The sequence below is a fragment of the Suricata suricatta genome, chromosome 12 (assembly GCF_006229205.1).
Source record: "Suricata suricatta isolate VVHF042 chromosome 12, meerkat_22Aug2017_6uvM2_HiC, whole genome shotgun sequence".
Taxonomy (NCBI): Eukaryota; Metazoa; Chordata; class Mammalia; order Carnivora; family Herpestidae; genus Suricata; species Suricata suricatta.
Window position 1 is genome coordinate 37,558,667 of NC_043711.1, and position 10,513 is coordinate 37,569,179.

The following is a 10,513-nucleotide window of genomic DNA, read 5'->3' on the forward strand; positions in this document are numbered from 1 at the left end:
GAGAGGGATACAAAACTTGAGAGACTATTGAATGCTGAGAATGAACTGAGAGTTGAAGGGGAAGGGGGAGGGGGGAAAAGAGGTGGTGGTGATGGTGGAGGGCACTTATGGGGAAGAGCACTGGGTGTTGTACAGAAAACAACTTGACAATAAAATATTGGGAAAAAATTTCAGTTCTGAATATGTTTCATAGTAAGGGTGCAGAATTAAATCTTGATGGGCAACTAATATACCAGGTTGTTACAAAGGAGAAGACATTTCCATTGTAACTTCTGAAAACAGCCATAGTACTGGTGGTCTTCCCCAGACTCCCTGATTAATTAGAAATTACTGTTTGATGTTTTCTACAGCTTTAGATAGGGATACTAAATCTTTTAAATTCATGAATTAATGTTCAACATTCTCGTTGATTATTTTAATCACATCACACACAGAAGTCCTTCAGTCAGCCAATATTTCCCAGGAGGCACAGCCTCAATTGCTATCTCTAATCTTTTTTATAGGGTGCCTTCTTCTGCTGCTGTCCATTAATTAAACACAGTTCTGCTGATACTTCTTTTGGCTGCTCTTCTTCCAGAAGCTGCCCAATTGCTTGTCATCAAATTGTGTCCTTCTTCGCCACCACACTGGTTCATCATCAATTATTTCCTTTTTTTCAAAATTATATTCCTCTCTTATACTTTGATGACTTGATAAATAAATCTTTACAAATTCCACCTCATTTATTCAAATTACTATTTTTCAAAGGCACTATCAATCTTTCTTTGTGATCATTTCCTTATTCCTCAAAAGAGTTTAAGATTCTAATATCAACTGAAGACATACAAAAGGAAATGCCCAGATTAAAAAGTAAATCTCAACCCAGGAGCCAAGTCTAACACCAAGAATCTGTGTCAGTTAGAAAAAAAGCAGAAACTAGGATAATAATAAGGATTTATCAAGTTATTTTCATGCACTGAAATTATTCATTCAGAAAGCAAATATTTATTAAGTACCAATATTTTGTCAGACACTATACTAGACACTCAGGCAGGCAAAGTAGAGATGGTATTTTTTGGCAAACTGGATTTTTCAATGTCACAATCATAGGCTGTTTTCATATAATTTTGATACTTCCCCTATAGAGAAATAAGGGTCTATATTCCTTCTCTATGAATCTGCATGGGCTTGCAACTATGCCAGAACTAATGTTATTTGACTCCTGAAGTTAGCGCAAAAAAGCCATACAGTTTTTGTATGACATTCACTTATAAGCCTTAAGCTACTAGGTAAGCAGTCTGACTATCCTGAGGCAGCCATGCTGTAAGGAAGCCTAAATAAGCAGCCAGCAGGAAATGAGGCCCCCGGTTTTGGTTGAGTTCCTGCAACAGCTGTCACCAATTTGCTAGTCATCTGAGTGAGCCATCTGGAAGTATATCCCTTGGGGTGCCTGGGTGGCTCAGTCGGTTAGGCATCCAACTTCAGTTTGGGTCATGATCTCAAAGTCTGTGGGTTCAAGCCCCACTTTGGGCTCTGTGCTGACAGCTCAAAGCCTGATGCCTGTTTTGGATTCCATGTCTCCCATTTTCTCTCTGCCCCTCTCCCACTCAAGCTTGCTCTCTCTCTCTATAAGAAATAAAAATTAAAAATTTTTTAAAAATATTTCTTTTCTCGCAAAGAGGAAGGAAGGAAGGAAGAAAGGAAGGAAAGAAGGCAGGCAGGCAGGCCCCCAGCCTCAAGTCAAACCACCCCAACTGACGTTGCACGGGGCAGAGCAAGTCATCCTTGCTGAGCCCTGACCAAAGTAGATTAAATAATTATTGTTGCTTTAGTTACTGAGTTTTGAAGCACTTTGTTACTCAGAGATAGATAATGGATACATCTCATACTTCAGAGCACTTACAGCCTATAGTGGAAGACAGAAAATATTAACAACCTACACTTAAGTTACATATTATGGTTTATACAGTATTTTCATAAAGTTCATCATGTTTGGGTTAGTGGATAAGAACTTACACCCCAGAAAGCCAAATTTCCAACTTGAACAACAACTTGTGTGAATTAGGAAAAGCCACTCCTTCCTCGTGAACTTCACTGTTATTTACTAGAATATAAGAGCTACTAATCTAGGATCATCATGAGCATAAGAGTCATCCCTAAAGCTATGTGTGTAGTGTACTTATGGCCCAAGACAAAATGTGCCATTCAAAAAGCCCTCAAAAGTCAGAAATTAAGTTCAGGAAATCAGAAGCAGAACCCCAGAAAATAATTTCATGCCTTTTGACAGAATATTCTTCCTAAGCCTTAATATAGTCATGACCTACAAATTTCACTGCCAGGAAGCTTTCTTTTTAACTTCTAAGTCTGGATTCTTTGTTCGTTCATTCGTTCTTTTTTCTTTCTTTCTCTATTTTTTCTTTCTTTTTTGAGAAAGAAAGTGAGTGTGAGCAGGAGAGGGGTAGAGAGAGCGGGGACAGACAATCAAAAGTGAGCTCTGCATTGACAGCCGTGAGCCCAATGTAGGGCTCGAACTCATGAACCATGAGATCATGACCTGAGCCAAAGACAGACGCTCAACAGACTGAGCCACCCAGCAGCCTCCAGGTCTGGATTCTAATAATAATAATGATACTACTATTCGACTACTACAACAACTACAAATACACTTATTTATCAGTTACTAATTATTAAATATTTTACTAAGTATTATTATCATTTAAGCATCAAGCAATCCTATAAGATAAAGATACCAACATTTCATGGAAAAAGAAACTGAAGCATAATTAAGTGAATTCAATTGCCCAAAGCCATGCAACATCTGAACAGTGGTGTTCACTGTGAACTCAGACAGCCTCAGTGCACAGCATATCCACTTAAGGACTGCATACCTTGTCCTCTTTTGTGCTGAGATGATGGCTAGCATTCACAGTTTACTCATCTTAACTGCCCAATTTACTTTAAGTTCCTGAGGGCAAAAATAAAGTCTTAGTGACCATTTTATCTATATAACCACTAATGAAGGGCCTGGCATATGTGTAGTTGGTGGACAGTAAATAACTGCTATCTAAATGTATGAAAGAATGAATTATGTAAGTCACTTCTCCCTAGTCTATAATACCCTCATTGGGAAGATGAGCAATTTATAGATGATCAGGAATATCTTTTTCAGAGTGGAAATTATTATGATTCTCTGACTTGAACTACCTCTAAGTAAAGCTGGAACTGAGAATTTTCATTCAATTTTGCCTATCCCCAACTAGAAAATAATAAAATTTCAAAGTGTTGTACTGAAACTGATTTCTCTTCTCAGCATTGGGGATTTCTTGTACTACTGTAGTGAAATAGATCACACACTCTGGATCCTTGAGAGACATCCAGGTGAAAGGGTAATACCTTTGTTCTTAGAGATTAGTGGAGAAATAGAAAAATCCTCAATGCCCACAAGGCTTGGCAGTTTTGAGTCAGGCAGATAGAGGTCAGAGTTGATATTTGATTCCAATATCACTCTTTTGGGTCTATTTGGTCCTCAGGAAGAACCCACCAAGGACCTTCTTACCACGAGAACCACAGGTAAGAGAAATGGGAAACCAAAGATCCTTTTACAAAGTAGCAAAATAAACTCCATTTTTTATATTATAGTTCTTGGAGTTCTATATATAAATATTATGGAATGCTGAGTCAGCTTTAGAAGGCAGAAGATCTTGCTCTGCTACTTAGTCTAATTTTGCATTTTTAAAAATTGAGGTAAGAGGAGGGCTGTATTAAGTTCATTGCCAAGCAAAATTACTCAACATAAATCTTTCCCAATGAACTCTCACAAATGAGAGATGTGGATGTATGTCCCAGATTCTCTGCTCCATTTAGGTGTCATAGTCCTCACATCAAAGTCATTTTTTTTCCTGAGAAATGCTCACATTTTTTCTCCTCTGCAATCTATTGACTACTCTCCCATGTAATTTCCCTGGGCTTCCTGGGTTGTTCCATTCTACTATTTTCACAGCAATGACTTTAGAAAAGGAATTTGTTATCTACAAAACACAGTTCATGCCCTGCTTTTCTTACTTCATATTCTTGTCAAGTTATCTGTAAAATGAGTCATTTCTTTTGCTCACAACATGGTAAAATTAAAGTTACCACCTTGGGGTGAAAGAAAACAACCTAAAAGAATAGAAAACATTATTTGATTAAAGGGTTAATATATGGGATTTTGACTACATTCTTACTGAATCTAACTACCGTGGTATGTGCCTCTCTTTTCTTTACAATGTCAAAGATACATTTATTTTATTGATAATGGGTTAGTAAATTCCTAGAATTTATACCTTTGTTATGAGGCTTACTGTTCTGTGATTTCCTAAAGGCCATTCCTAGACTTATCTTATTACACTCCTTATAGATCCTTGTAAATATTGACCCTTTGTGTCTGTTCCCATAACAGCTATAGACAAGCAATTCTGTGAAGACTTCCAAGACTTTTTCTCCGAGGGCTGCCCAATTGTCTCACTCACATTAAACTCTGGATATCAGTCAATTTGTTCCAAATGAATGCAAGACACATTTAACCCTTGCTTACTAGGTTTCTTTCCTCCACTCCCCTCATTTCCCCTCCCTTTCCCTCCTCTTTCTTTTCTTTTACTTTTCTTTACCCTTCCTTCCTTCCTTCTCCTCCTCCTCCTTTTTTTGTTCTCTTCTTTGTTCTTTGACAAGAGCATCTAATGACACACTCTCTCCTGTGTTTCCATGGCTAGTAACCTTGAGGTCACTTTTGACTCAGATTCTTTATTTGAGATGAACATTAGTCAGATCACTAGGAATATGTGTATTTACAGCTTGGAAAAGAGATACATAGACAATTGGAATGATAGTCACACACTGTCCTGTGTCTTTGGTTTCCCTTGTTACTTTTCATCTGCCTCAATGTGTGGAAACATTGGATTCCCTATTTCTTTCTGACCTTTAATTGTTTGGTATATTTTGGATTGCGTGTGGTCTCCTAATAGGAGCTGAACCCACAAATCTCTCATTTATACCTGTCATGCAGAATTACAGTTTTATTAATGTGGATGGCCTTATTACTGCTTGGACTTCCACCTTCCCTCTTCCTTCCTTCCTCCTTTATTTCCTTCCCTCCTTCCTTCATTCCATTTACTTATTAGACATCTATTGAACACCTTATTATATGCAAGCTATTGTTCTAGACACTTGGACTAGCTTGCTCAGCAAAAGAGATGAAATTTCTAATGCTTATATTTCAGGAAGATAGGGGGAAAAAGGAATGAAAGGAAGAAAGGGAGAAAGAAAGAAAGAAGAAAGGGAAGGGGGAAAAGAAGGAAAGAGGGAGGGAAAGGAAGAAGGGAAGGGAAGGAAGGCAGAAAGAAAGAAGGAAGGAAGGAAGGAAGAAAGGAAGGAAGAAAGGAAGGAAGGAAGGAAAGAAGGAAGGAAAGAAGGAAGGAAAGAAGGAAGGAGAAAAAAGAAATGAAAAAGAAAAAAACTATGAACAGGACAAATACAAACAGTGATAAATTCTCTAACAGCAATTATAAAGGACAAGGAAATTGAAAGTGACAAGGGGCAATGACAACTATTGAAGATTTCTGAGTTGAGTTGAAGCAATCACAATAAGAGAAATTAGCTATGTAAGATTTTACAATAAGAACATTCTAGACCAATGGAACAGCATATGCCATGATGTGGGGGGGAAAACTTGGCTTGACAAAAGGCCAGAAATAATATAATATAAAGGGTGAAATCCAAACCTTAGAGCAGGAACAAGGCACTGCATCCCACCCATGTTACCAAAAAATGAATAATGACACTCTAAAGAGGACAATGATCATCTCTTTTCCCTATTCATTTGTTTCAGTGATGCACGACAGAGCTCAGTGTAATCCACTAAACATTGAACTAAAAATCTGTGAAATTGCCATCAGGTAACTAATACAGTATATCTAGTTCTCTTATGTTACCTCAGCCCTTCCTTTGCACCTTTTTTCATAATAACATATCTTTGAATTCTACAGAAGAATGCTTGTCCAACACCAAAGAACGTTTGAGAAGTAAGAGATGGAAATATATGGATACATGTGCCAAGAAACAGGTACAAGATTACTATACTATTCATAACAAACAACCAAATGTTATTCTTTCTAAAGTAGATACATTTTAGGATATTTATACAGTAGACTAAATTGTGATATATGCATGCAATAGAATGAAAATGACCCAAGTAATGCTACAAACAAGAACGTGAATGAATATCACAAATGTAGAGTTGCATGAAAAAACCCAGACATAAAAGCATGCATACTATTATGATTCAGGTTACTTGAACTTAAAAACATACTAAAAAAACATCATTTTGGATGCATGTGAATATGCTAAAACTATGAAGAAAAGCAAAGTAATAATCATGAGGCTACAAAGACATATAATAAGGAGGTGAGGAGGAAATGGGTTGGAAGTGGGGTGAACTGTTTACCAATTCTGAGGAGCAGACAGTTACTAGCATACAGCCTGAGTGGCATTCCAGGGGTGCAAATTTCATGGTAAATTTCTGACCTATGTATCTTTTCTGGCAGAGTCATCAATATGAATGCTAAGTTTCACCATAAAAAATTGTTAAAAATAGAAAATAACATAGTTCCTGCACATATTAAATATTTTATTTATTAAAGCAGATGGCATTATTAATTTGGAAAATACATTTCTCCTCATTTGTGAAAGAAGTAAATGAAACATTTCCTAAGTGCACTTACAGCTAAAAGAAAAGAAAAAACTATTTTAAGAAATAGTTTAACCTATTGAGTCTACTAGTCTACTCTGGACTCAGTTCCCTGAATATAACATGAAATCCAGAATTATTTTTCTCTAAACTATATGCAAATAATAAATATAAATAAATAAATAAAAATACTTGTCGATGCTACGTCATTTAGTTCTCACTATATTATGTGCACTCTAGCCACTGAATTTCTATTTTGCCTTTCTTTACATGCATATAATTATAGTATTTAATGCAATAGTTTCAATTATGTTTATTTTCTCCTAGTTACAACTGAATGAAGTTATGGGCCATTCTTGATGTGGTTACTGTTGGATCCTCAAAATCTGTAGTATATGGCACATAGCAGGCAATTAAGTATGTAGGTGGTTCTTTTTTTTTTTAAGTTTACTTATTTATTTTGAGAAAGAGAAAGAGAGAGCACGCAAGTAAGCAGGGGAAAGGAAGAGAAAGAGAGAGAGAGAGAGGGAGAGAGAGGGGGAGAGAGAGAGAGAGAGAGAGAGAGAGAGAATCACAAGCAGGCTCTGTGCTGAGCCAAACACAGGGCTTAAATTCTCGAATTGTGAGATCATGACCTGAACCGAAATCAATGAGTTGCATGCTTAACTGACTGAGCCACCCAGGTGCCCCAAAAAGTGTTTGTGGTTCTACTGAGTGAAATCATACTATCTAAGGGCTTATGTTACTTTTATTTATTTATTTATTTATTTATTTATTTATTTAAATATTTGTTTATTTTGAGAGAGAGAAAGTGCACATGAGCAGGAGAGTGGCAGAGAGAGAAGGAGAGAGAGAATCCCAAGCAGGCTCTGTGATGTCAGCACAGAGCCAGATGAGGGGCTCAATCTCAGGAACCATGAGATCATGATCTGAGCTGAAATCAAGAGTCAAATGCTTAACTGACTGAGCCACCCAGGTGCTCTTACTTTTATACGTTAAGTAATATTTGCTATTGGAACAGATATACCCAGATTCTCAGTGATTAATCATTGTTTACTGGCAAGGTCTGAAGAGATGGTTTTCACATGTGGTCACTGGTGGGTGACAGAAGGGCTGCCAGGATATTTAATTGTGCCTCAGGTTGAGAAGAAAATGAGAGACATGTGGGAGGTCATGCAGAAGGACTTTTTAGGGACAAGACTAAGAATGGCATACATCACTTCTGCCTCTGTTTTCTGAGGAAAACCCAGTACCGTGGCACCTCATGATGTAAAGAAGGCTGGGCAGCAGACACCTTGTCTAGAGTGCTCCACCTTCGTGAAAAGATGCTCTGGAAGGTTTGCCCATCATGAACTTGAGGGGACAGCTGGCTGAGCCTGTAAAAGACCACCCAATTTGTTTTTTCACCAAGTCTTATATTCCACCAGCTAGACTAGAAGCAGGTGAAGGGAAAAGGAATGGATCAGAGTTTGAAAGCATTTGACTTTCCTCTTCTCCAAGCCATCCTTTAATGTGATCTATGCAGATGATTACTCCGTGTTTTAAGAGACTGAAGGATTATGTTTCTGCTCAATTGTGAGGATGTAAATTTATGTGCATATACATATATAACACACAGAAGCCTTGCTTGGAGTTTTTGAGAGAACATTTCAAAACACTAAACATTCAAGACAAGGAACAGTTCTGCAGAAAGATTAATCTTCATTCTTACACAGTAATGGGTGAAATTTGGAAGTATAACCTAGATTCCTTGATTCATACCAACAAAGGAATATTTCCAGGAACCTCTGTTCCACATCAAAATATTAATTTGTTAAAGCAAACAATACCCTCTCTTTTATAAATGCTTAGTATATTCTCAGACTATTTGTAAACTGTATGTTCTTTCTTATTAAGTCAGCTGTAGACATGTTGGCCTTTCAAGAAAGAATGTTTTGTAAATTCTAATTTCCTAACAGGCTACCCCAAAAGGCTGAATGATTACCAAGAACTGGGAATTGTGGAAATTCTGCTTCTGTGATTCCGGATGAGACCTTGCAGAACCTTTGGCATAACCAGCACATAAAAGAGCATCACAGAACTGGTGTGATTTAAACATGAGGAACAGGTACAGGTAATGTGGTTTAGGACCAAATCACTGAAGTACTGAAGATTAAACAGAATTAATGAACTTTAGACTGCAGTCTCCATAAATGAGCCAACAAATATGCAGCAAAATCCTGAACTGCAGCCTTGAAATAAAGAGCTGAATGTAATTCAGTGCATATTGGTTGCCTAGAAACTAACTTGGAAGGGGTTTGGGGAGGGAAACTACAAAACACGAAGGGTTCAGAGGTTTAATAAGGAAATTATTAACTCTGAACTGCTTCACAATATGATATATGTGTTCGATAATGCTCTCTTCTAAGAACGTCTTAATGTATCAGAGAGCAAGGTTAGAAGACACACAGAAGAAACTGCTACAGAATGACAGAACGGTGGTTAAGGCTTAAGGCAACTGTTGATAGCAAACGCCATCATCACATTCAAAGCTGCAGGCATTGTAACCAGAGACCATCTCAAATAGTTGACAAACTGCATCTCTCAGTATAACCTGCTTATTTACTTTTTCTAAATTCTCTTCCTACATACAGCTTAGGACTTGCCCACTACATGAAACATTTCTCCACTTTCATTAGATCACTAAGGATGTTATAAATAAAAGATAAAAATGGATAGGTAAGGAATGGGAGAGTTAGAAGATAGATAAATAGCTTTTATATTAGGAAATCTGAATGGGTGGAGAAATGGAGCACACATCCTCATCCAAAAGCCTTTAGGAAAAAGAGGAACCAGTTTTTAAGTTTTAATTACCAATCACGATATGCTAAGGGTTCACTGAGAGCACACATGTCACACTCCCCATTATTAGTTTAGCTTCTTGTTTTTACTTAGAGAAACTGAGAAGGTGATGCTCAGGTGACAGGCATATCATGAGCAACATTTTAGCATTTCCTATAGAACTATTAATAAATAGCCCTCTTGATTTTAGCAGAGTGAATACACAGGAGATACTGTGCTTTAGCATCTTAGCTTAAAAGAGTTGCTTAGGGAGGACATATTTTATCCTAATTATTTTTGACAAGAATTAGGTCAGATTAATTAGTTTAAAATTCAGCTGAACAACAGCCTCTTTGCTAATTACTTCAGGGTATATACATAATTCATTTACAATAGCAGAAAAGAGGAAAATACTGAGGAGGAATGCTACACAACCCTGACCCCTTTGAAGGGTGATTCCTAAAGAGAGGACCCTCTGTGACCTACAAGGGGACATAGGGAACAGAGTATCTGCAGCACATTTTTAGTAAGAGGAAAAATATTTATTTATGTAAATATGCATATTTATACAGTCATATGTTTTTAAGTGTCTATATTTAAAATATTTAACAATTTAAAGATACCTTTAAAAAGAGAATATAAATGTCACAGTAAGACAAAGTAGAGTGTAAATTATTTAAGAACAAAAGTTTCAGAGAAAAGATTCTCTCAGCTCAACTCCTTGCAAGTTTGTGCAAAATGCATACTGTTCTAAGATTCAGGTTGTTGTTAAAGTAACAATAGAGTTTAGCATCTACTTTGTGGCTCCTTGTGAGAATTAAATGAAATAATATATGTAAACCACAGCAACTGACAAAGTATTTATTTAAATATTTTAAAAAATTTTTTTAATTTTTTACATGTATTTATTTTTGACAGATGGAGAGAGACAGAGCCTGAACAGGGGAGGGGCAGAGAGAGAAAGAGACACAGAATCCAAAGCAGGCACCAGGC

At 36.9% G+C, this 10,513-nt stretch overlaps 1 long non-coding RNA gene across 1 annotated transcript in view; it reads left to right on the plus strand.

The window, feature by feature from the left end:
* Positions 1 to 8,888, plus strand: part of LOC115274059 — a 48,448-nt gene extending 39,560 nt beyond the window's left edge. Inside the window, exons 2-3 of the long non-coding RNA XR_003901069.1 lie at positions 6,000 to 6,076; positions 8,659 to 8,888. This is a non-coding gene — a long non-coding RNA (uncharacterized LOC115274059). The remainder of the gene's footprint in view (positions 1 to 5,999; positions 6,077 to 8,658) is intronic.
* The last annotated feature ends 1,625 nt before the right edge of the window (positions 8,889 to 10,513 follow it).